This window comes from Haliaeetus leucocephalus, unplaced genomic scaffold (assembly GCF_000737465.1).
Source record: "Haliaeetus leucocephalus isolate CR32 unplaced genomic scaffold, Haliaeetus_leucocephalus-4.0 Scaffold678, whole genome shotgun sequence".
Lineage (NCBI taxonomy): Eukaryota > Metazoa > Chordata > Aves > Accipitriformes > Accipitridae > Haliaeetus > Haliaeetus leucocephalus.
Window position 1 is genome coordinate 264,881 of NW_010973114.1, and position 27,455 is coordinate 292,335.

Below are 27,455 nucleotides of genomic sequence, written 5' to 3' on the forward strand. Positions count from 1 at the left end.
CGGCCCCGGCCCTGGCCCCGGTCCCGGCCGAGCTTCGCGCTCGGCTCCCGGCCCCGCGCGGCGTCCCGGGAAGCTGCAAGAAGCGCGTCGTCGGTCGGCAGCGGCAGCCGGCGGGAGCCGCCAGCCCTGCGAGGGCTCCTGCGGCCGGAGAGCGGCCTGCCGCGGAGGCCGGCCGGCGGAACGCGGGGGGGCCCCGGGTTGCGGGTGGCGGCCTGCTTCGAGAACGGAGCGGGTGGGCCGCTGGTCAGCACTGCGGCGTGGTTGGGTCCCGCACGGCGCGGGTGGCGGCTTCAGCCGTCCCGTGCCGCCTGTCCGCGGTTTACGGGGCCGGCACGGCACAAATGAACCGTCACCTTTCCACAAAATCGCAGGCAAAAAGCGAGGCAGTGTAACGTATGCATCAAAAAATTGAGGCTGGCTGGCTGCTCTCTTAGCGCCTGTGGAGTACCTCCCGATTAGTCTGGGGAAAGGAGCTCAAGTGGGGCCGGAGTCTGTAAAACGGCTGCATTCTCTCCGGGATGAAAATGGCTGTATGTATACGGCTGGGGGTGTGTACCATATGCTAAGAAGTAAAATACCTCGTGACGTTAAGAGCCTTGCTTTTACATTTAGAGCAGATACACCCGTTCTGGTTTGTCCTTACTCCAAAACTGAGGGATGAAAACATGACATTTTTAAATGAAGAATATCGTACAGAAGTAGGACCAAAATAACATAGTGTAAAATGAAATGAAATACTATACGAATCGGGAACAGCAAACGCATAATCCACAGGCCAGACGCAGCCCACCAAACAGCTCACTCTGGTCCACAGGCTACTAGCAAAAGGCACTGGCGGGCATGCAGCCCGCTTCTGGCTGCATCGCTGCATGGGGCTTCGGGGAACCAGCACGGTTATCTTTATAAGATGTTCCCCAGCACTTCTGGATTTGTGGGGAGATGAGAAGTACATGTCTTTTGGACATAGTCTGGCCATGGTGTTACAGAGAAGTTTTTAACTTGTTCTTCTGTCTACTCCATGTGCTTGTACCCTTGAGACTGAGAAAAGCACGCATCTGGTGAGTGCTGTGGCATTCTGCCCAGCTTTTCATTGTAAGTATTGTCTGACTGTGACGGAGTCTTTCACCAAGAGTGTTTCTGAAAATGAATTACCATCCCATTTTTATCCATGTTAAAATCAACATTTAAAAATTCTTTCTTCCTTCTCTAGAGACATTTCTCTCCGTAGAGAAAAAAACAAAACAGAACACCAGTGGGAAATTGGTTTGTAGTGATTTTATAAGTTTATTTTTCCATATCTGTAGCACAACAGGTAAGATTTAATAAGCAGCTTAGCTTTTCATTAGCAAGGTCTGTTGGTACTGCTTTTGCTGAGTTCAGCTCAGCACCAGGCAGTGAATGAGCAGGGAAAAGTCTGCAACCCCATGGCACAGAGATTGAAGGGCAGGCGCTTTGCAGCAGGTCGCTGCTGGTAAGGCAGTGTATGGTTAGCTTTTCCCTTTGGAGTTATGCTTCCTTATGGACTGTATTTCATCTTTACTTAAAGGTGCATTTTCACTTAAAGTAATGCTAACTCTGCAGAAATCAGTGGAGTTAAAACCAGTGAGAAACAGCTGTTTTCTGGCTTTTTTCTTATCTCTCAGTTTTACCTGGTCCAGCAAAAGCTGAGCTATAGTATTGGGAGGGTTATGCCACTTCCTGCGCTGCCCACTGCACTTTTCTCTGATTGCTGCTAAAACTACTGACTCCATCTTCCACTAGCTGACACTTTTTTCCCTCTTATGTGTACTTTGACCTTAGCTGAAGTTCATCAGCTTGCATGAAAAATTATGAACAGACTTCTGAACACAGGAGTCTGAAGTGATTTGAGCAGCCGTCTCTCAGAGACTGCAATAATCAAAGATGTACAAGTCCTTTCCACTCAGTAAAATCCAATGGACATTGCCTAAAATCCTATAAAACCTGTGAGGTGGAAAATGCAACTTCTGCAGCCTCTTTTCCCTCTATCACAAACATATCAGAATGGACATACCAGGTCTGTCTTTGTCAGTTCAGGTTCTTCTCGTGCGGACTCCAGTTGCCCTGACTCAGTCTCTTCTGTTCACATTCCTGCATTGTACTAATCCTGTATGCTCCTTAAATCTTACTGCTTCCAAAAAGCCTGAAAACTCAGCACAGTGCTGTGAGAAAGGCAAGATGGACGGGTTTTGACAGACGAATAGTCATTTTTCCAAACCATTTGTTCCCTTCATCCCTCTTTTGATATTGTACACCTTTGCTTTCTGTCTTGTCATAATTATGGTCTATTTGGACTGCAAATCTTTGTGGATGTTGACCTCTCACTTTGTCGTATCTGTCCACAGCCCCTCAGATGGAGCGCCTTGGGAGTAACATCGGTTTTCAGGACAGACAGAATGACAATTCTTGCTTAGAAAGGAAATGCCCATTTCACAACCTGAAACATCATCTCTAGTATGAAGATGTCACAAACTTGATGATTGAGGTGGTAGTGCTGTTCTCTTTCATCACCTAACTGCAAAATCCTGTATTTTAGGCCTAATGACAGACATGCCTCCTGGAAGCTAGGATTCCTCAGCTGGACAGAGATAAACGATGCTAAGCTGATCACTGGGTCAGTTGGTGAAACCAGGGGAAGCACCTGTAGAAGTGGCAGTGCCATCTGCTGCTGCACAGCATCCAGAGGAGCAGTCCTGGTGGAGATGGGATCCCCTTGCCCAAGGAGAGACTTTCTCTGCAATGGTGAGAGAGCTGGATTCAGACTGCAGCGGTTCAGACGTGTGCAGGCTAAAGGGATGTGGCTGTCGGTCCCAGCCCACATGGACAGGCTCCCTGTGGCTCTGCCTGGCCCCTTGCGCTGCTGCATGAGTGATGAGCTGCCGGGGAGAGCAGCCCCCGAGAGAGCCTCCTGCCCTGGCAGTCCTGCGTCTGCCACATGGTGCAAGGGCCCAGCTAGAGAGGAGGCCACATCCTGCAACACAAGTGGAGGTACCGACCCCTCCCTCCCCAAAGACCTCTGCAGTACATGGGGGTAATAGTGCTCTTCGTTGTGTTCCTCTCTGACAGCTCGTGCCCTAGCATCCAGAAGAGTGTTTGAGAGCCGCAGCAGTGCCCGCACCAATGGACAAGGAGTCAGTGCTGCACTGGCTGTGCTGCTCTTGATAGGGTTGGTAAGCCTCCAGCGGTGCGTTGGCATATACAAATTTCTCTCAGTGAAAAATTAATCTTCTGCCCTTTCATGCTGAATTTTAACTCCATTTCTGATCACTGTAACAAAAAAGACTAAGTTCTGCATGTTGTCTTAAAACAAGAAAGCAAAAAGTTCCTTGTTTACCAAGAAACCAAAAAAAAAGAAAAAAAATCATCCGTGGAAAAAACCCATTTGTTCATCCTCTATAATGTAACTTTTTCCACTAGGATTAAAAGGGTTTTAAATATCTTCTTCAATGTCCACTGTTCAATTGTTTTTCTCAGGGTCACAAACCATTTTGCGTATGGAAGGAGGAAAGTACAGCTTGTTCTCTAAACCTACACTCTCCTCCTGCCTTTCTGGGAAATCTCAGGCAAGCTGTGTATTTTGGAAACAGCAGCAGATTTCCAGGAATACTCCAGTGAGTAAAGACTTTCTCACCAAAGCAGAATCTGAAGACTGAGCACTCGGATCAGAGGGAGCGCTGTGTTGGATGGAGCCCAGCCATTCGAAGCCCCAGAGCCCCTAGGGGTGCTGCAGGCAGGGACCCGCCGGGGTCCGGGCTGCCTGCAGGGACCTGCTGCCGGAGGACACCCTGGCTTGGCACACACCCTGCTGAGGGCGGGCAGCAAGTTACCTGCTGCCACACGGATGCTCCCCTGCTGCAGCCATGCTAGGAGGAGCTCAGGTTTAGGAAATCCACTGCTGAGAAATGACCTTTTTAGAAATTTTTAGCAGAAACAGTGACCCAGTTGTGCTGTGGTATGAAAAAGTTGGAAACTGCCCAGGATGGTTTGTAGTTGTTCTGTTGGCTAGAGAGGAAGGCTGGAGAAGCCAAGCCCCTCAGGAAGGGTTTGCAGTGGGCCATGCTGTGTGTGCAGCAGTAGCCAGGCTCTGCTGCCTCTGCCCTGAGCATCTGCTGAGCTGCACCTCCTGGGGCCAAGACAGGAGGGCGAGATGGCCCTGCTCCTCTAATTGCAGCTCTGAACAGGAGGGGCTACGCTGGATTTACCCCTGGAAATGGCAGCACTGCATTGCTCCAGCTGCTGTCACGGACTTGGGCTGGGGCTGTCTGTAGCCCCATGCTCTTACACACTGGCCCAGTCCATCATCCCTCTCCTTGGTGTATTTTCCTTTCACTTCTTTCTTCTCTTCCCTCATTAACTGACCAGGCTCTCTCATTTCCAGCCCAGAGGACTACTCTTTTGAGGCCAAGCATCACAGCCATCTGCCCTTGCAGGTGTCTCTAGGCAAGCTGCACCCTGGGTTTTCCCTAGACAGGTACCCTGGGTCCAGTCCTTCTTCCACCAAGGGCCCTCGTGGGCCCTGGATGGTGCCCTGTGTACTCAGCTGTGAGGAGGTTCTGCACTTGCAGCTCTTCCCTGCTCCCTACCGCCACGGCTCCTGGGCTCCCCCCACCCCACCAAGAGGGCAGTGAAGATTCCCCAAACTTGATTTGATCTCACCAGAAGAAAGAAACCCCCTCAAGCTCCTGCCACATAAAGCACAATGTTAAAACATTTTAGAATTGTACAATAGCTCAGTCTAATGACAACCTTTTTTCCTTAAAGATAGATGTTGCCATTAATCAAGTGTTTGCTTGCTTTGCTTGAATAAACCAAGTTCGTTCCAGAACAAAAGGGCTGCCACTGGAATAGCCCAGCTTTTCAATTTCAAACCATCTACAGATTACAGAATAAATGAAATATTCAGCATACACAAATACTGTACAGAATTATATGATACAGACCATTTCACTTTCTTTCATCCTTTTCCAACTTATTGGCTTTTAAGTAATGGATAGACCTACATCAAAAGCACCACTCAAATAAGAATAAACAAATACTTAAAGCACACATTACACATGGCATTCCTAGCCATCTGTAAAGGATACAGAATTATTCTCTAAAGAATAGAGAGGGAGATTCTTAAACTATTCCATGAGACCAGAGCATGAAACAGTGACGGGGTGACAGTTTTGAACACTCAGCATGTGTAAGGCACCAGCTGTCTATAGGGGAGCATCTGTATTTGATGAGAAGAGTCAAGACAGACTTTGCTGATAGGACCCTACAACCCACTGGAACCTTTCAACCCTTTCCTCTTTGTTTTCCCCCTTTACTATTCAACCACCTTGAAGACTGTCAGTTAGTCTCTTTTATGTCAAATATTTTGGTATTTCAACTTCTATAGCTCTGTCTCCTCCTTACTTTCCTCTAACAGGTCTGTCTCCTAAACAGGTCTGTTGGAGGATACTTTTCCTCTCCTCATCAACTTTCAGCCCAGCTTTTTTCCCTCCACCCTCAGCCCTGTGAGACCTCATCTGCAGCAAGTTCATCCATGCTGGTTGATGACTCACAGATGCACTCTTGTGCTCCAGACCTGCCTCTTGCTGAACGGCTCTGTCCTCTCACCTTCCCACACCCAAACATGGAGGATCCTTCTATCACATCTCTAGCAGACAGTGGTCGTTCATGCAGCCCAGGTCCTAGCTGAAGCTTTCCTTACCTCTCACATGTGTTTGCAACATCCCTTTCTCTTGCCTTGACATGTGCAATCCTGGTGCAGTAGAGTCTGGTCAGAAAGCTGTTGCGAAGATCTCTGTGTTACTCTGTGTCATCTCTCCCTTTAAATTGCTGCACTGGAACCCATTTCTCTGTCATATGAAGCATAAGCTGCTTGTCATCACGTAGAGGGCTCCTGGCACCCAGTCCCCTCTCTGTCTGTCACTCCCTCGCTAGTGAGATGCGAGCTCCCATCTCCAATGGCTCATGATAGCAGTCTTCAGAGCCACATTGCCAACTTTTCAAGCAATCTCTCATGATTCTCTTGTACTATTCCTTAGTTTGGGACATGTATTCAGTAAGGCTCTGAGAGGCAACTTCATCATCTGTCTCTGTATCTGCTTGAATGCCTTTTTCTGCCTCACAGAGTTATGATGGTCAGCAGGTTGGTGCATTGCATTGCTGTTCCCTTGAATCTCCAAGTGCTTAGGCATGTGGCTTGCACTTAGACTGCGCTGCCCCATCACCCTGCTCTTCCAGTCAGGCACCTTCTGTTTATTTAGAGCTGTATTTGTGCAGGACCTACGACAGGACAGGAACTGTGGTCAAAAGTGCTGCAGGAATCCATGCATAAGCTCTTTAGTTACATATGTTCTGGCTGATTAAGTCCAGTCATTCACTGACTACCATCAGCTCTTCTCCACTTTCATTCCTGTGGGAGTCTGTCTTTCTCAGATATGAAATTTTAGCATTATATACAAAATTCCAGGTGTTGATAAGGCCCGTACAATGACACTCATGATTTTTTAGCGTATCTTTATGAGTCAAGCCTTAGGCACACCGATTCAAGTCATGATCACTCAGTCCAGTTACTTTTCCTGATTTCAAGTTTTCCATGCTGCCCATGCTATTTTCCCAAATAACACAGTTCTTTACTCTTTGGACCAGTGATTATGCCACATATTCTGCAACTGGTCCACATTATCATTTGTGCCATTTGTTCCCCATCTCTGAAGTTTCACACAATGATACAGTGTCCAGTGTTAGGAAGGTCTCTCTTCATACACACACCATCCCTGCTCTACAACAAAGTCTCACCATTACCTACCTGAAACCTCTCTGACAGATTTCCAGTGCTGCTTTTTACCAGAGGCAGGAGCATGTCCATGGCACCTTGTCGGGATTCCTTATATCCAGAGAAATAGCACCCCTCCCTGTCAGAGCTACATGAGCAACACCTCAGCACCTCAGAGGGACAGTGGAAGAGCACTACAGCACAGCAAACAATTCAGTGGTTTTATTACAAAATTTTGAATGAGAAAAAAAAATCTCACACAGTAGGATGAGATAGTCTAGATTTAGACTAGATATAAGGAAGAGATTTTTTACAATGTGGCTGGTGAAACCCTGGCACAGGTTTCCCAGAGAGGTGGCATATGCCCCAGCCCTGGAAACATTCAAGGTCAGGTTGGACGGAACTCTGAGCAACCTGATCTAGTTGAAGATCAGTCCCTGCTCATGGCAAGAGGTTGGACTAGATGACCTTTAAAGGTCCCTTCCAACCCAGACTATTCTATGATTCTATGATGTAAGCTCATGCCTGGTCTGAGTCCCCTTTCTCCCCAGCACAGGACAGTTCCCCAAGGCATGTCCCTGCCGCCGCGGCTGAGCTGATGTTTCTGCTTCCCTGGGTATTGTCCCATGGTTTTCATTGCTACCAGCATTTGATACCAGCTCGTATCAAAGTGCAAATGAGTCAGCCAAGCTCTTTCTAGGAACTCCCCTTCTTTCTTCTCACTTCTTAACACAGCTGAATTGTGGTTTTGATTATGTTTTAGTGACTTTGAAATGGCAATGAAACACTGTTAAGCTGTCTGAAATTGAAGGGTTTTTGTATTTAGAGGGTACTTTGGAATGTTTTTCTTTATTTTATCTTTGTCCTGCTTAGTACATAGTTGAATGACAGCTTTACCAGGCTTCTCTGATGCTTTGAAATGTGACGTACATATTGTGGAGTGCTTTTCTTGGAACTATTGTCCTACACAATACATATTGCACCTATTAATTACACAGTAGTTCCTATAGACTCCTGGTTTGCAACATGCTGCTGTCTTTTCTTAAGATACCACAAATGATTATTTGTTTTAAATGGTACAGATGGCTGACATTTATTTGAAGTAGTTTGTCCCCAGCACCTCCTACTCATACCACCTATTCTCATGCTAGTAGGTCAGACTGTGTCGTAGCCATCATAACTTTCCCATTGTGTTCCTTCTACCAAAGTACCAGCCCTTATATGCCACTCTAGAATTTCAGGTCCCCACAGCCCAATGCCCCCAAGCTCTTGGCAGAAGTACACAATCATTTCCATGTTCCTTCCTGCCTGCACTCCCTCCCCTGCTTGTCAGGCAGCTGCCCTGTTCACTGACCCTATCATCAACTCAGTTGCTGTTCTCAGGAATTAATCATTCATTTCTGGCCACTTCCCATCCTTTTACCTACTGATGTTCCAGTTCCCATTGCTAAATTCTCACTCATTTGATTTCTTCTACCTTTGTGTAAAAGTAGACAGTGTCTCTATGCTCTTTCCCTTTCTTTCCTTAGTATTAATTTCATCTTAATCTGCTATCTTCAAGCCCTGGAGAAAAGGCTTGAAGGATGCACCCTTCCTGGAATGTGTCTATTATCGTCCCCAAACATGCCCTGTAGCACCAATTCTGAGCCCTTTACTTCTCTCCCTTATCTTGTGGCATCTTCACATTGCTTCCTTAGGAGGGTCCTGATGGCTCAAGTCTTCACACCACGACTTCACACCACATCAATCTTCTCTGATCTGTGCCAGCAGGCATCTGGCATTGTCAGCCTTTTGAGTTTTATTCCTTAAAGTTAGTCCTCTTCTCTTTTGGTTACAGCTGCTAATGGGTCACTCTGCTGTGATTTATGGTATGTCCATAAAAGGTTATGGAAACAGCACATAACTCCCTGAGCAACCCTATCCATCAGGGCAGAGTCACAGTAATCACCTATTTATCTCCTGTTCAATAGATTTGCTACAGTGCTCATTATGAATTCATTTAAACTGATGTACAGTGTCCCATTATGTTCTAATGGTGATGAGAAACATGACAAAACAAATGCTGTTTTAAAATTGCAAAATGCATCTTGTGCAGCAAACTGCATTACTATGGCTACTGATGGATTCTTACTTTTGGGGCCTGTTTGTTTGCTTGTACGTTAAAACTTCCTCCCCAAATTCTCATCGCCCCTTGGGGGCACTGCTCGTTGCTGTATAGGCGAACGCACACTGTCAGTGTGCACAGCTGCCCTTGCAGTGGCGCCCGTGGAAGGCTGTGTGTCCCTGATTTGGGGACATGGCTGCTAGGCTCTAGCAGACCTGCTCCCCGGCTGCCGGAGGCTGTTTCTCCCTCTGCTCCGGTGTCTCGCTGTGCAGGATGGCACAGCCCGGTGGGGATCACAGGGCTGGTGTCTCCGCTGCGGAGGCAGTGATCTCTAGCTGGGGTACGATGCACAGGAAAGGGCCAGGAGCTGCTGTTTGGCCCCAGAGAGGCCTGTGTAAACTCTCCTGGCTGCCGGACGGGAGGTGATGAAGGTGTTATTCACACCGTTTTATGCATACAGGGCATTCTGCTTCATTTATGGATAATCCATATCCTTTTTAATTAGCTGTTGTTAGCAGAGTACTGCCAGGAGATAATCATGCCGTTTGTTGACTGGGGCCCGGACCTCCATCCTTCTCACTCTGAAAACATTGGCCTCAGGGGGCTGGTCCCAGCTCATTGCACTGGCCTGGCAGGGCTCCCCCCTCCCTGGCATAGCTCAGCTAGCAGGACCTCCACTCCTCCAGAGAGCACAGGTGCCATTCCCTCTCCCCCATAAAATCCCCCCAGTCACGGGATGCACCTGTGTATCCACGCCACTGCCAGCACCATGGTGCCAGAGCTGCCAGGAGCGGAGGCGACCCTCCTTCAGGGTCACGCTCAGACCACTGTCCTTCCTCAGTGCTCTGTTTGTACGGACGTGCCCTGACCTGTCCTCTGAGATGGTCTCCCAGCCCCTCGGTAGCCAGACCTTGCACCCAGGCGCTGCTGCACACAGGTAGCAGCACCCAGAGGCAGCAGCACCCAGGGGCTCACGGCTCCCTCGGAACTGGCTCAGCTCGAAGGTGAGGTTCATGCACAGGTAGGCTCCTCCACCGCTGCTGGACGCCACAGCAGCCCAAGCTGCTCGCCATTGTACAAGTTGGTGACCCCCGCAGTCCACTGCTGGGGAGGGCGAGTGGCTTCTCTGCCAGCCCTGGCCCTGGGCAACCGCGCACTTTCTGGCAGGCGGATGTCTGATGCCACCAACCTGCACTTTCATTTGGGGCATCTGCATTTGGCTGCAGCAGCACCAAGTTACTAACTTTGTTATGTTTGTAAATGAACCTCTTCATCTGTGTTCCCCAAACGTGGACAGAGTTGGTGCAACACCCTGGGGCATTACCAGATGTTCAAACACTCTCAAAAGAATGAAGAGAAAGGTTAAATCTGTCCCTTATGTCCTGAGAAATATCCTCCCCATGCCCCACCAATGCACATTCATCTGGACTCTTTGGGCTTTAAGTTTATGCAAATGCATTGTGAATGTTACCTAGCCTTCCTTAAATGCTGTTGGGAGAAACAGAGATGTAAGGAAGGTCTCGATTGCCACCACAATAGTGACAGACAGTAACTGCTAGTCATGGGACTTTCCAGGATGATGGCGGGGGAACAACCAGAAAAAAATGGTTGTAATTCAGCTCCAAAGACACAGGAGCATGAGTGCAGCCGAAGAGAGGAGTGTGAGTGCCAAAACTGATCGAATCTGGAAGTGGGGCTAGTCAATAAGGGAAGAAACTGAGTAGACTAACTGAGGAACCTAAGCGAAGGGCAAGTGAGTCATGCCGTAACTGGACACATGCAGATCAGGCATCCCAGTCTCCCCTGTATATCCAGTTTCTCCTTCCCAGCTCCATCTGGTCTTATGTAGAGACAGACCAGCCACCTCCATATCTGCAGTGAATGAGCTGCCCTTCCACGGACAGACAGCCATACCTCCTTGTTGTACCTGGGCCTGTATCCTGCCCTCAGCTGCCCTCTCAGAGAAGCAAAGCTGGGAGCCCATTCTCTGCGGTGGCTTTGTGGCATTTACTCCTCAGCGATGGTGCGTCCTCCTCCCCACCTCCCCGTCCCTGGCAGAAGCCATCCCCGGTGCTGACCCGACAGCCGGCTGTGTGCGGGTCAGTGCCAGCCTTCAGCAGGGCCAGGCACAACCCCAGCCCATCGCTCTGGGGCTGCAGGTGGCTTGACTGACACCTGTGACCATACTGGCCATGCTGCACCACTGCACCCCTAGTACTGCCCCTAATATTTCATAGTGCAAGCCTCTTCCCTGCTGTTATACTCAGGAGGTATGGATTTGTAGTGTTGCTAAATCATTTTCTGTGAGACTTGAAGCAACGTTCACAGTGCTGTGATGTCTTACAGCACTGAGGGGAGGAAGCCTGGTTTAAAATAAATAGAAACAAAGATTGGACTACTAGTCTGCTGATAAACAGGAGCAACTGAAATAAACCTAGTGAACCCAAGGAAGCAAATGTCATACATGCAGCAGAGATGAGCTTTCATCCGTGCTATATTGCCTGCCTCTGCTTTGGGATCCTGCCAGGGTCTTGCAGAGCATATAGGAGTGTGTTGGGGGGGGGTGGGCAGGAGCGAGTCTCTCTTGTTCACATCAGAGATGTATTTTCATTCTAAGCAATTCTTTAATGCCTTCAAACGGAGGCACACTGGACTAACAAGACAGCTCAGAAAGCTGTTTACTCCCTTTCCCGGCTACTGCTAAGAACATCAGCCAAATAGTTTGACTAACTGGAGGGAAAGATAGCTTTAAGAATGGTTATGCCATGCAGAGCTGTTCAGAATAGCCCAGGAAGAGATGGCACAGTGAGCTCATTTTGTGAAGACTGGCATAAGCTTTGCAGCAGGTTGTGCCAAATGTCTTATTGCATCATATTCATCTCTGCAATTCTAGGGATACTTTCATTTTGCAGGTGTGGAGAGGCATTTCCAAAACCAAATGAGACTCCTAATCATGAAGTAATGATTGTTCTTGGCATACTGCTTGATGTATGAAAGCAAACTTTGGCGTGAGCTGCTGTGGTGCCAGCTCTAGTCAGCGTCTCAGCAGCCTGTCCAGTCCAGAGCAAGACAAGAGATGGAGCTCCTCCAGCCTGTGTCAGCGTCTTCTAGAGAGATGCCTTGCTGCGGTGTCCTTCACTGCAGCTGCAGGTGCTGAGTACAACAGATGCTACTATCACATTACTGCCTCAGAACATTATACATTTATTTCTATGCAAAACCAGCTCATGGGCCTTGTCACTTTTCCATCATGCCAGGAGATTTCTTGCAGCCCAGCATGGAGCTGCCAGCACAAAGCTCTCTGCTCACATCAGCCCTGTGCCTCATTTTGTGCTTTCAGACAGAGAGAGAAGAGTCGGTTTCACCTTCCACTTGCTGTGGTAGGTCTCTTTCAAATGAGGCTGGTTCCCATAGCCCTGTGCTACCAGGAGGAGCAGTGGTTTGTGTCTGACCTCTCCCTGGACCACAACTTCAGCACTGGCGGCTCAGCATGGTGAGGACACTGCCTGCCACCCAGCTGCTGCGGGGTCCTTCTGGACTGACTCCAGCCACCCTGCCCTGGAGCTGGGGGGGTCCTGTGGTCTCTGTGGGGAAGCTGCCTGCCCTCGGAAGGAAAAGGCTCCCTGGGGTGTTCTGAGGCAGAGCGCATCAGGACCTCCAGCCACTTGGAGGGCACCAGCCATGGTGTCCATGGCGTGCAAGGTATCGGGCTGGAGTGGGGTCAGCGGCAGGGAGTTACTGCAGCAGCGCTTTTGTAAGGAGCAGCGTGGTGAAGCAGCATGCTTTCAGTCGCCGCTGTCAGACCTGCCTCCAGCCAGCCTATTTCTCCGGGGGGGGGGGAAATGCTGAATTTTTATGGAAGGTCACAGAAGAGAGATACACAGTGCTCTTGGCCAGAGATTTTGCCTACTGGAAACAAATAATAATATTCTGTTATTCTGTTTCATTTAAAATAATAATTCAGGCTGAAAATCCATGGCAGCCTTTGTATGAAGGCAGAGGGCAGTTCTGAGTCAGTCATACCACCGAGGGGCTCTCAGCTGCTGTTTGTACCGCACAATAGATTTACAGCCGCAAGTGCAGTCCCATTTTCTCCCAGCACTCAGTGTGCAACAGGGACTGCCGTAATGGTTGCTTCTCCACGGGTGTCTCATGCAGTGCACCATTTAAATTCTGTTTGCAGAAGTGCAGTGCCTCAAGGAGATGCCTGCAGCCACTGTCTGCCAGAATGCTGCTCCGCAGCTGCCCTCCCAGCCCCTGCTTGCAGGGGCTTTGCTGACAAGGAGCTGCAGCACCAAGGGCTGCTTTTCCCTCCAGGGAAGGCCAACGTGTCTGCCCTTTGCCCAGATTTTCTTCCTAAAGCAGTAGCTTGGCCGTAGTTCTGCAGCATAGTGCTGCAGTCTCCTAGGATGTAGGGTACCTGCAAAAACAGCCCCAAAGGTCCCAGCTATGTCTGTGATCTACCCAAGTAGCTGATGTCTGGAGAGGGAAGGACGGGTCCAGGAGGGTTCGGACCTCCTTGCCTTTCCATAAAGTCCTGTATTCGAGCAGTTTGACCACAGCTTTTTGAAAAAGGGGTGCAGTGGGAGTTTATGGCAAAAAGACATCTCCGGCAAAAGGACGTGTGCGAAGAGCAAAATCCTCCTTCCCTCGTCAGCCTCTGTTGGCAGTACTCTGGGTGCCTCAGCCTCCCAGGGCTGTCTCCTTTCCCTACAGAGCTGCCCTGGACATCCAGCCCTTTGTGCAGGGCGCCCACAGCCTTGTCAGAGAGGGCAGAGAGGCCCCAAAGCACCCGTGAAGGGTGGGTGCTGTGGGGAACCTGGCATGGCGGGGAGAGCTGGAGCCTCCAAAGACATGGCTTGTACCAGGCTCTTGCAGACCCAGGAGGGGCTGGTGGGAGGGGAGGTGATGTATAATCTCCCTTCTCCCCTTTCCAGGCTTTGGAAACAGTAATGGAGACCCTGTTGTACCTGTGACGATGCCATAAGCCAGAGGTGTCCAGCTTCTCTCACTAGCACTAGGTCTTTCCTCCCCAAACTTGCCGACTTCTACGGGGAGTGTGATCTGGGCTTCGGTTCCCTTGGAAACCTGGGAGCAGAGGCCTCAGTGTGAGATCATTTGGATGCCATCCCAGAATCTTACCACCAGGCAAAACCTGCACAACCAGCCAACTAAAAAAGTGTATCCTGATGTGAGATCACAGAAATGCTGTGATAAATGGAGAGAGAAGTCAAGGCCACTAATAGCTATTAATTTTTTAGATTGGACCTGCCCTTTACCTTGGGATTAGTGACAGAATTTCCTTGTGTGCGCATGTGGACTTGTAAACCTCTGATGTGTCAGAGGCTTGTATGCATTTAAAACCACAGAAGCAAAATAAGGCCGAGTGTCAGTTTTCAGCTATTTTAAATCAGCCTTTTGGAAGTGCAGTGCAGCACCTCCCCTGCCAGAAACCACTTCGTTCGGTGCCTCTTGGACTGATCAGCCTCTGCCTTGGGAGCAGGGACGGTTTCTGTACCTCAGCACCTGATAGAAGGGTCTTCCCATCAGTTCACAATATTTCACTGGCAAGTCAGGTGCTTCTGAATTGCCTCTTTTTAAGTCATAGCACACCACATGCACAGTCAAACCCACGCTCACCATCACTGCCCAGTGTGACTCCTCACAGCCACTTACAAAGATTTCCTCTAGTTCTTGGGCTCAAAATGCGACTAAATAAGGGTGAGTGCTAAGAGTGCTCAATATCATTAAATCCTTTGGCTCCTGGCAACAGCTGTCATATGTGGTATAATTAAAAGAAATGTGTTGCCTGGAGTATTAATTAATAGGCAAATAATCAGCACTGTACCTGTGCACCTGAGCTCTTCAATCACACTGCAAAAGTGCAAGCGCTGGCCACTTTGCTTGAAAGCCAACTGTGCACATCAGTGCATTAAAATGGTCCCTCACTTATTGTGGTTTCATTAAAGGAAGTTTAGTGAAGAAATCTCATTTTCACAGATGCCAGTCATCTAAAAAATCCTCAATTTTTACTGAGTGCAAATTAATTATAAAACATCCATGTAGAGAGAGGATGCAGGAAAAAAAGGTGAATTTTCACATTATTTAAGACCTATCCCCCCCCAATTTTGTCTTTGTGTCTGTTTTCTCATCTCCATTTCAAGAACAGGGGGCTGCCTGCTGCTGCCCAGGGCTCAACACCCATGGGCAATGACTGGGGTGGGCTATTGCTCCCCAAAATGTGCACCCTGAAATGCCAGGGAGGGTGAAACACTGGACATTTTTGAAAAGTCAACATGTCAGGTGAAGCACAAACAAATTTACAGCTGCAGCTAGTTTCAAGTGCAGGTCAAAAATGGCATCCTTGGATATTGCAGTATCCCTTCAAGGTGCAAGTGAGGGAGTTAGCAACATTTCTCTGGGATAAAACAACCATAGTCCTTGTGGTGGGAGGCTGAGCCTGGGTGGACGAGAGTAGCCGGCGTATCTACAGGGTTATGAGCTGGTGATGCACAGGAGGAGATGTTGGAGTGCAACAGAGATGGTGAGCGAGTCTGCACGGCGTCACACAGACAGTCCATCTAGCCCCACAGCCCATCTCCCTCCATGGGCAGGGCGGGTGTTGAGTGGCTGTTTTCCACAGTGTAATCTCCTGCTTTCCACCACTCTATGCTGAGGGTAAACGCTCTCTGCATTTAAGGTTAAAGGCTCTCAGTGGAATTTTCTTCCAAGAATTTGTCTTATTGATTTCTCAGTTATCTATACTTTTGGTCTCTGTAACAGTCCATCTCAACAAAAAGCACCATTTATTTACACGTTACTTCTGTTGCTTCAGAACTGTTGCCTGATATTTTTATTTGATCTTCCCGGTTCTTGCACAAAAGAAAGAGCAAGTAGATTAGTTGCTTTCTCCATGCTGGTTATTTCTTCCAGAACACTAGCACTTCCTTGCATTCATTTCTCTCTTTCACAGTTTGAGGACTCCTTTTCAATTTACTCATTATTTAGTTCTATTCTCTGTTCCCCTCTTTGAATCACAGATTGATTTAGGCTGAAAAGGACATCCGGAGGCCTCTGGTCCAATTGCCTGTTCAAAGCAGGGATAACGTCAAAGTCAGATCAGGTGGCTGTACAGCCTGGTTTTACCTATCCTGCATTCCACCCTTCCAGTTCGTATGTCCCTGCTTTGGCTTCCAGGGTGCTGTGGCAGACAATGCTGGAGGCATTGCTAAAGTCAGGATGAACAATATTCATTGCTCACTGGTTTCCCCTCATCCACAGAGCCAGCCGTCTCACCGCAGAAGGCTATCGGGTTGCTTTGGCATAATCTGCCTTTGGTAAACCCGTGCTGGCTGTCCCCAAGCCTCCAACACACCTGGGCCTGGCTGCCAGCGGGATCTGCTCCATCACCTCCCTAGGGTCTGAGGGGAAGCTGTCCATGCTACGGTCCCTGATTGTCCCTCTCGCCTCACTCAAGGACGAGGCAATGCTTGCCTTCACTGCAGCCGCTGAGGACTGCCCCGGCTGCTGGGACCTTTTGGTGAAGCTGGAGAGCAGCATTGCAAGGACACCAGCACCTTAGGGTTCATCATCAGATGCATAATAGCATAGTGTTACTTGTAACAATTTCTGGCAGGGAACTTTCTTTTCGGCAACTTACAAGCACCGAGCTGACATTTTCCTACTTCTATTATAACTCCAAGTTGTCATTCCTGAGTGGCAGTGATCAGCTTTCACAGCTCATCAGGGTCTCTGTACAATTCAGATTGTTTCCTGCATGTCCATAATTTTAATGTTTATCAACACTGAATTTCACCTGGCACATCTGCTCAGGGAGGTGCTGAGATGCAGTTTGCTGCGTGACTGCGCTTGCTCCATTTGTGTTTTCCATCGCACCCCCCTGGGAGGCTGGCTTGGTGGGTCGGCGACTTCTGGCCGCCTGAACACGCGTGGTACCCTGTCACCCTGTCTGAGCCGGGCAGCAGCAGAGGGGACGTGCAGTGACAGCCCCCCCGCACCGCCTCCAGCCCGCCGGACAGGGGCTGTGGATGCATCTGCTGCTGCTGAGGGTTTGCTAACTGGGGGTGTCGGGGTGCACGGCAGCCTGGGTCTGGTGTAACGGCTCCCTTCCCAACGTCAGCTTTCGCAACGTGGTTTGACAGCTCTCTTACCTGAATGGGACACGTCAGGTAAGGATGGAGGAAACCAGCGTGCTGCTCAAGTGAGAACTTGTGCATTGTCTGGCCATGGCATGCTTCCTGTTAATCACTTACACAAATTAACTGTGACAGTCAGTGAGAAACTCTCCTATTTTTAGACAGCAGTGCTTTAGGAGATTTACCTCGCTTCACAAAGAAGTGCTGGATTTTCAGCTTGAAGTAAACATGAGCTGCACTAAAAGACTTTGTCAAGCAGAGCAGAGAGCATCTCTAGTTTAAACACCATTGCACAAGAAGAACTCATATCTGTTTTCTGCTCAAAACTTTTCCACTCTTCTTTTTCCTTTTGACCAGTATTGCATGTTGTTTAACAGAACAGGATTAGTAAAGACTTACCATGAAAACCCCGTGAAGCTGCCTGCTGAGTCCCTGCTGGTGGTGGTGTCTGGTTGTGTTTGCAGTGGTACCTGGGGACAGCAGCCCGAGGAGGAGCAGCGATGGAGCGGTGCTCAGAGGTTGCTGAGATGCTGAGGGAAGCTCCGGGATGCCAGGAGCTGCTCATGCACTCCAGCCTGTTGTGTGACAGCCTCTCCATCCAAAACCCGTGGTGCTTCTGCCAGAGGTCAAGTTAAAAGCCAAAGCAGTATAGGTGCAAGCCCCAGGCTCTGTCTCTTTTTCTGTCAGGGTTTTAGAAACCAAGTGAAGGAAGTGGAAGCAGATGAGAGAAAAAAAGAGCTAGCATTATTTCATAGTACTTGAGAGGGGTTTTGCCAGTTTCAGACATTTCAGGGGTATATATTTCTGTTATATCCATATGGCAGATGGCTTATCTGTACCATAACAGGAATAGTTTTCTTCCCAGATTTGTGACCATTTATTCAAATACAGTTTTATGCAGATTTGCTCTGGAATCCATGTTCAGCTGCTCCCCCGAGTGCTGAGAGCCCCTCAGCTGAGCAGAGGCGGCACCTTGGTGCTAGAGCACTGCTCGTCCGTGGAGCCATGCAGGCACACTGAACCACTCCCTATCTGCTGAAATCATAAAATAATTTAATTTTCTTCTGTATGTTGGGGGAGAAAAATGTCCCCGTTGCATTTGCAGGACTGACTTTCAATTTACCAGTCACTCATTCTTCTTTGTTCTTGGTTCTCTGTTTCCATTCTTTGTCTTGTTCATACAATGCTTCGTCTTTTCTTTCTACAGCACTGATGAAAGGAAAATTCTTCACAAGTTAGTGCTTTTCCCTGCAGATGTGTCAATGTATGTTTTTTAACAGCTGCACCATCTGCCTTTGTCATGCTATGGCATCCAGGATGCTTTTCACCCTAGTCAAGCCACTGATAATCAAAATTATGATCATAATATAATGATGATGGTAACAATAATAAATGATGAGGAGCTGCTTTTTAATCAAAGCTTTTTTTTTTTTTTTTTTTTTTTGTTATCCTATAGAAAGAAGTCTGGGAATGTAACAAGACCAACTTAAATAAAAAAATGGTAAGTAAAACTAAAATGGTAATGTATTTGTTCCTGACTGGCTATAAAAGGATGCAAAATTAAAGAAACACTTCAAAAGTGAGAAAAAAAATACATCCTAGAAAACCTGCCTGTGCTTTGTAACGAGGCCTTGCTGACTTTGGGGAACTCTCTCCATCGGGTGACAGTCAGCTCTGTGGCTGTAGGTGCCAGGCCCACGGGCACCAGTGGGGCTCCGAGGAGACACGGGGGGGTGCGGAGGGGGAACTGCGCTTGCCTGGGGCAGGACTGCGCACAGACAGGGACGGGGCAGAGAGGGGCCATGTGGGCACACACACGCGGTGTATAAACGTGGCACACATATATGCTTGAGTGCTGGGGAATTGGGCAACCCTGCGTATTGCTGTTGTCTCTATATAACATTTCTCATAAACTGGGGAGCTTCAAACAAATTAGTTTCATTCATTCAGCCTTCATGCAAGGTTGAATAACTTGAACACAAACCAGAGTCTATCTAAGGTGATTGCAATAACGGTTTTTGCAAATTGTTTAATTAAACAACTTCTGAGCAATTTCTTCAAACGGTTTCACTTTCACTGCCTGTGGACACTGTAGTGCTCACCGCATCTGGCTGCATGGATGCTCGGTGGGTGCTGGATATTTGAGGCCAAGCACAGAAAGGATTTTTGGCTTTGAAGAGCAGAAGGAAAGCAATAAATAAAACTGAAATTTCTAAATGCTATTCTGTTTTACTAATTTTAGATGATTTAATACTTGACATTTCCTAGGAAGCTTTGGTAAACCTTTGCTTTCGGTAGTTTTCTCAGTCATCACCTCCAGGTATTTCTCAGCTGATTATGCCTTGTAGAGGTATGGGGTCAGGCAGAAAGCAGAAACTAAAGAAAATCCTGAAGAAGATGGAAAAAAAAAAAGTATTTTAAATATCTCCCAAGATGTTCAAAAGAATAACAATGTTATTTCTATTTATAAATTAGCACTAACCGTAAATCGTTCCTTCCTCAGACACTGTGCTTTGTTCTTAGCAAGGTTCCTCTGGGTTTGTGATGTTATACCTGGGATGTCATTACTTTTCTGGGATTTGTTTTATCCATTTCTTCTCTCTGAGCTTCATAATCCTATGCCAGAGCTATCCTTATGACTAATTCCTGGGCAGCAGTGCTATGCTGTGTCACAGAAAAAAGAGTTACCAGGGAGGCAAAACAAGGAAAGAAGGACCCAGAGCTCACCTGGGGGAAGAACATGGCCCATGCTCCCCTGGATGCCCAGGGCCAAGGGACAACCAGCTCATGGACCATGTGCCAGCAGGCACTGGGATGCACCTCCCTTTGCTCTCTCCTTAAAATTGTGTAAAGTGATTTGGTGAAAAAGGAACAAGGATTGGTCATTGACACAAGCAGCGGATAATCTTCTCCTGCTGGCTTGTGAATAATGGACACAAATTTTGGTCTGGCAAGGAAAGTAAAAAATGCACCCATTCTCGTTAGGGAATTATCAGGTGCATTGTGAAAGAAAATCCTTCCTCACATTTTGAACTTCTGGTAAGAATTTCATCAGAGGTAAGCAGCTTTGCAGCAGCCATTCTCACAAGCTTGTTCTCTGGCTTTATCTGTTTGCGTTGAGGCTTTATGATCTGCCCTTTCAGTAGCATTCCTTTCTTGTTCAATGGCTTTTAGCCAAGTTGGTTAATCATTTCTGTTAACTTCGTTTTAGTCTGAACAATTTTAGCTCCCTTGAATGCCTTCTTGTTTCTTATTAAGACACTAGCTACTACTGGTGAAAGATGACTGATTGCAATAGCTGTAGGCAGACCCCATGCTGATTAACAAGCCACTTGAAAATAATATGCTCTTTAGCCATTAGAATTATTAATAGTAGCTTTGCTTTCCTTTCTCGGGGCATTTAACACTCTAGGATTTAAAGATTTAGCCAATCGAGAGAATTAAGCTTTTAGCTCATAGTGGACTCCAAACTCAATCTCTCTAGCTGGAAAGGGGCTATGCGCTCATTTTCTTTTCAAGACCCCATGGTGTTTGATATTTCAGTAGAAGCTTAATTGCTAAAACTGTTCCTGATGACCTGCAGCAAGACTGACTACTAAAAGGAGGAGCTTATGCAGCTGTAGCTGAATGGACAGGCCATGTTCACTGACCTGGAAGATTCTGTACTGCCTTTGACAAGTCCCGTAGCAGCTGTCTTATTTGCTGTGCATAAATCCAAGGGAAGACCTTTTCCTGGCTACTGGTCTTTCCTAGGGTTAATGGCATCTCTCTCTGTGCTTGGATTGCCATGTGCAAATCATCTTTCAATATACAAATATCACCTAGAAGAATAATGTGGATTTAAAGACTTGGAGAGATCTTTCTATCCCTCTCCAGTGAATAAAATTTTGCTTTACATTTATGCCAGTAGCACGTTGTTTTGTTGCTCATCTCCACTGAAAGCTGATAGAAATTTTGCATATATTATGCTCAAATTATCCTACACCTCATTTAAGGCATGCAAAAGGGGGTGATACACTGTAGTACGGCAGTGCTGTTGCTGCTTCCCAGGACTCCGACAGTGCTGCAAAAGATGTCGAGATCACATGGAGCATCGCCTGCAGGAGCCGGGTCAGAGAGAGGCAGCAGGCGTTTCTAACTGAAATTTTCATTCTGCCTGGCTTTTACGGGTTCTTTACCTTATAAGACCGGGTATTAGTAATTAATATTTCCACTTTGATGCAGGTTAAAGGGAAACTGGGATAGGGTAAAATCTTATAGCTCTTCCTGGGCTCTCTATCCGCCCCCATGGGAGCAACAGTTACGCAGATCTGCGACGCCGTTGAGCAAAACAAAGCTGCAGCTCACATATAGGATGTTCTTTCCTTCTGTCTTTTTAAATTTTTTTTTAAAAATGCCCCTCTATCCATCATATCACAGGGCAAGGGGTAAGGCTGTATTTCAGCCTCTCTTGGAGAGGTGATTTAGTTATTAGTGTTAAGAAGGAGTTTCCTTGAATGACAGCCCAGCAACCCGTGGTGTTGTTGCTGTTAAGCTACTGAAGCTCCTTCATGTGTGAGAAGAAAACATGTTCCCCTGGCAAAGGCACAGTCTTGCAGTGCTGAGCAATATCCACACATGAAATGTTTGCCTAGGACAGAACAGGACTGCTCCTGTGCTATGAACAGGATCCAGACCCAGCCTGCCCTAAAAGTCCTGTTTACAGCAATTAAGCCAATTCACTCCAGTCTTTAAAAATATTTCACCATACTCAGGTGCTGTGACACTTCCTCAGGCAGCCCAGTAAGTGAAAATAACGTAATACTGGTTTATTTGATTAGGTTTTTCTGCTGATTACTGGGAATACCCCTACATATTTAAAATATTGATATTTGGATTGCATTTAGCTACAGAATCTTTATGCATATTTCTGAAAATTTAGCAGTAAAAGAATGTCTGCCTGGCATAACAATTAGAGATACAACAATAAATCTTCCTTTAAAAATGGATGGCTATGTTCCATGTACTAAAAACCCAGAATGAAACACAAGAATAATATCTTCCCCTCCAATGCTTCTGCCGACAGCAGAGATGTCCTCAGGAGGGGGAACCCGAGAAGGAAGATCAGATTTTGCGCTGGGTTGGCTTCAGCTGTGCAGAGATTAGTGGCTCCCAAGACCGTCTTGCAAAAAGGGAATCTGCCGTCTTCTCGTCTCACTTCTTCCAATTGAAAGCAGTCTCAGAGCTTTCATCAGACAATCTTGCTTTCTGCTACCTGAAAGCAGCAATTTGAGAAAACACACAAAATCTCCAAAGAAAACCACTGTCCAAAATTCTGCCCTCTGGCAGACAGCATCAGAGGATGAACAGAAGTTTTCTCTCAATAAGCAGAAGATACCTTGAAAAGGTACTCCCAGAGTAAGGCATCTCCCTCTGCTGATCATTTGATGTGGAGCACGAGCCTCTACAAATGAGTTCAATTCATGGGGAAGGGATTAGAGGCTTGGTGGGCTGAGACTCAAGGCTTTCCTACAGCTCGGTCTCACTGCTCTCTTTCTGGTTTACGCTTCTTTTACACACCACGATCCAGCTGTCCTTCGGTAACAGACTGTGCTCTGTGTCAGCTCCCACTCGAGTGCCTGACCTTGCTATGCACAGTCGTGATAAGAATGATCGAGATTGCTTTGTCTTCCATCACAAACAAAGCTGGTACCTCAGCTGTAAAAATCCATGATTTATCTTTGCCCATTTCTTCCATTTTACGTAATGCATGAGATGGGCACAAATGCTGTGTTAGAGTTGTTAATGAGCTTCCAAATTCCGTGCTACTTTTGTGCTGGATAAATGTGGAGTAATTACTGTAATCCTTACATGGAAAATCAAAGCAACATAAATGCCACCAAAACTCAGAAAGCTTGGGATTAACAACTTTGATCTATTTACAAGCAAACACTCTTGTAAATGGTTTAAAGGAAATAATGGTGATATGCACACTCCACATAGTCATCACAAAAAGGAAACTGTACAACAAAACATTCATCAGAAATCGCTGTGAGTGAATGATGACTCCCTTCAGGAAAATCAGAAACGCACTGAGTTATAAGCACTGTCTAGAAATGAGGAATAAAATGAATTGAAATGAAGCAAGCCATGAGATCACTAGTGGAAGTATTAAAATATTACGGTTATGGGCTAAGCACAAGTAAAAGTGTCCCCATGTTCTAGCTGGAGGTCTGGGAGTGAGTTTCCTTAACAAGTATCTCACGTCAAAGCTGGTGCTTTCTGATCGATGCAGGCAACTACCAGTCTGTGAATGTGACTTGAACAACATGCAAGGTGTTAATTTAGAAGCAAAGGATAATTAAGGACATGGATTTAACATACAGCATGCATTTACTGAAGGTAAATCACACCCAAAAAAGCTGAGAGCTGATTTTCTAGGCAAAGGACACACTCAAAATTGCATCTATCTGAAAATCCTTAGTGAACCTGATATGCAGCCACATAGGAAATGAATTTGTGTTACTCCAAAAGACAGGCATTAGCAGAGAAAGGGGATTTAGTGGGGAGCACTGTAAGGAAGAATATCAAGCTCCAGTATATGTTCTTTTACATTTTCATGAGAGATACTGGGAAAATATTCTGGCTGTGCTAATTAAATTTTTCAGTAGCAAAAAACTTCTGAGATCTTTACAGTACAGACAAGGCTTGGGACAATCTCAAAAGATGGCCTTGAGTATTGAAGCTGTCCGCATGATGCCACAGGCTGGAATATTTGATTATTTATACTGATGAAAATACTACGGTTTTGGAAATATGGTAAATGTATGTACGTATATATTAAATATATAAACATATAGTAATTATATACACCTATATAATGCACATATAATACATACACAATATGTGTATATATCTCTGGAAGACAGCCCTTCCAATCCTCCACTCAAATATGGCCAGCCTGGAGGTCAGATCCAACATAAAAATTTGGCCAGGTTGCTCAGGGCCTCTCCAGTTCAGCTCAAATATCCCCAAGGATGAAGATCCTGCTGCATCTCCAGGGCTTTGCTCCAGCATCTTGCCACCTGCATGGTCAAAAGCGTTTCCCAGTACCTGATCACACCTTGCTTTGTTTCAGCTGGTGTCCTGCGCCCCTGCCCACCCTGCGAGAGCAGTAAGATGCCTCTTCTGCCTGTCACCTCTGCTTGTGCAGCATTGCTTCTCCCCACCCAGGGTCCAGTATGCCTCTTTTTCAAAGTGCTTCAAAATAGGAGTTTTTTTGAAAATATGTACTCGTACACGTGTTGAAAATATGTACCATCACAAGGCATCAGCACTCCGGTTAAGCCTTCATCCATTTCTGTAATACACAGATTATATAAAGTGATAAAGGACAACTAGTTCAAAATTGCTCTAATAGCTTTCTGATAGTCCAAGCTTATGGCTAGCATACACCATAAAGATCCCTCTGGCTGCTTCACACATATTTGAAAATGTTATTTAGAGGATGGGCTGTACTGAAAAACATTACATCCTGTGTACATTACATTACTCTTCCAAAAAGATTACTTCCTGAAGTTTCAATTAGCATACCAGGTCTCCAGGTAAAATAAAAAGAACTCACTGGAACGTCAACATATTTTGCCATGAAATTTTCTGTAGCTTTTCACAGAAAACAGCATTCCACAGCTCCCATTCTCCGTGCCTTTCTTTCAGCCTCTCCTTCATCAATCATTTGGAGCTGGTGATACGTTTCCATTGAAAATCATATTGTGATACAATGCAGTGTGACAACCACAATTTGGCACAACATGACACATCAGCTGAGGAAACAGCAAGGAGCATTTCCCTGAAACCGCGGTTTCGAGAACAAATCAATTACTGCAGCAAAGCTGCTGCTCAGAAATTAAACAACCTTGATTATCCTCAAGTACATTTCAGATCAGAGGAGCTCATGCTGGGGCTTGTTCAGGGTTAGCAGGAAAGCTTTATTTCAGGGCACTCGTAAGAAAGGATGTAGCAGTCCCATCCGTATTGATAAACCCATCTATTACTTATTGTAGCCCAGCTGTTATGTGGAGATCCTTGGACAAAACAACAAACCAAATTAATATGTGTTCTTTGTGACTCCTCTGTCACCTCTTCATTCCAAATGTAAAAATGGATTAAAAGGAGAGGTATAAGCCGCAGTGCAAACAGCAGCGCTACTCAGTGTTCACAGTGACTCAGAAAGATATATTGCCTTTTCCCTTGACTTTTGGACGTTGCTGGTGACAGCGAGAAACCCAGAGCAAAACCAGCAGCTGGCAAAATCCTGGCCCACGCCAGCCACAGTTGCACAAAAACGCCTGGCGGCCGAAGGAAGGTTGTCCTGGGCCAGCCCTCACCCACCCCTCAGCAGCATCCCTCCGGGGCAGACTTTGTCATCGCCCAGGGACTGGACGTCCCCCCCAGGTCCTTCTGCCCCTTCCCTGCCCCATGTCCCACGTGGACAGGATTCCTGGAAACACTTGCTCTTCTACCTGGTAACTCAGTCAATAACTAAAACTCTGTGTGGGGAAGCCACTCAATATTAATTTTTATTCTTTGGTATCAACTTTTGAATGTAAGGATTTTCACTCAGCCGACAGCACTGCACACATTACGGACTAATAGAGTGTGGAGTTTATCTCCCAAACAGAAGGTTGTGTTGAGTTATGGAAGCATAAAATACATATACCTGAAAACAGGAGAGGGGCTGTCACAAAGGAAATAATGATCTGTCTTAAGGGTGCCCTTACTGGCCAATACAGCTATGACATTGATCATGAAAATTCTACATACAAGTTAATTTTTCTTGTTGTTGTTCAGCATAATTTAAGGTTGAAAAGGCACCGGGAAGTGAGCCATTCAAAAAAAATCTGTGCCAAATAAAGTAGTCCTCCCCAGAATTACAGCTGTTGTACAAGACTGCGATGCGTAGGACGCGAGCCGCAGCTGGCAGCTTTTGCTGCTGACCCGGTGCCTCAGAGCCAGGCGTCTGGCGCGGCGAGGCCGGGCAGGGCTGCTCGCCCGCGGCACACGGCTCTGCCGGCGGCACCACCCGCGCCAGCACCTGCCTTTGGCCTGCTTGTTCACTTGGCTCTGCTCGCAATGCAGCTCAGGCCTAGACCGCAAAACGTTAAAACGGGAAGAAATATTTCCTAGCGCACCATGGTTTTGATGCTTTCGTTATTTTAGTCTCGTTCCCAACTACAAGAAGCGCTCAATCCAAACCACACCAGACCTCAAATCGATGCGGAAGCTGGTTTGTGCCTTTTCTCAATCGGAGCTACCGTTCCATTTGCTTTGTTTTTGCCCTGCGAATGATTTTTACCATCGCAGCTGTTGACAGCAGCACTCAGCTCCCCCCTGCACTCTCCCTACTTCCGCACGGCCACCCCCGACCACCCGGCTCCCGCCGCCTGCCCGGCAGGCGCAGCGCATCCCGGCTGCCTCCTCGACGGCGACGGGGGGGGACGCGTCGCGGCTCCGGGTGCGCCGGGACCCTTCCCGGCCGCGCAGTGCCCCGGCGCCGGGCTGTACCGGGGGTCTGGCTGGGTGCGGGGTGCGTCCCACCCGCAGGACGGTCCCTCTGTTCGCCGCAAGCGCTGCATGTGCACGCACAGTTGAGCGACACGGACCACCGTGTGCTGTCCTCGAGAGACGTCTCTCGGACGTGGCGAGATGGGGAAGGGGCTGTGGCGCTCGGCTGCCACGGGGCTCTGCTGTGCACCCAGTGCTGCTCCCTGGCCACGAGATTGGGTGCTTCTGTCCAAATTCATACTTTTTTCTAAACTCGCCGGGAAGACGCATAGATCTGTGCGTCTGTGCGACCAACCGCGTTGAGCGTGAAAGTTGGACCTGACCTGAAGGTTGGCCCGTGCCACCAGACGCACCATCTCAGATGAAGGGTGGGACAGCGTCCAGGGACAGGGTGCTGCAGGACGGCTGTGCTGCTGCCCGAGGAGGAAGGACCGGAGCCGGGCGAGCCCGATGGCTGTGCCTGCTGGGGATGCCTCTCGCTGCAGGAGCAGCGGGCTGGGTCCCCCGCTGCCTGCAGCACTTCGGCCACCTGAAAGGGGGGCAATCAAACAGTTACAGTCTCTTTAAAGTGGATGGCAGATTTCTGTTGTGGTGCAGAATTCAATTAATGCGGTATAACCGATGATATCCTGTAAATCCTATTAAGTAATATTAAACAACTATGCATAGTTCTATGCCTAAATTCTTTATTAAGGTTGACTATCTATTTTTAACTAGGTAACTATTTAACTTACTGATAACATGAGTAACCATTAGGCAAGGGTAGGTGCATGCCGCCTTTTATTTCCATCTTAGAGCTCTTGTAGGAAACATCTTTAGCCACAGACTCTGTTACATATCCAGTTTGTTCTGGATACTTGCGATG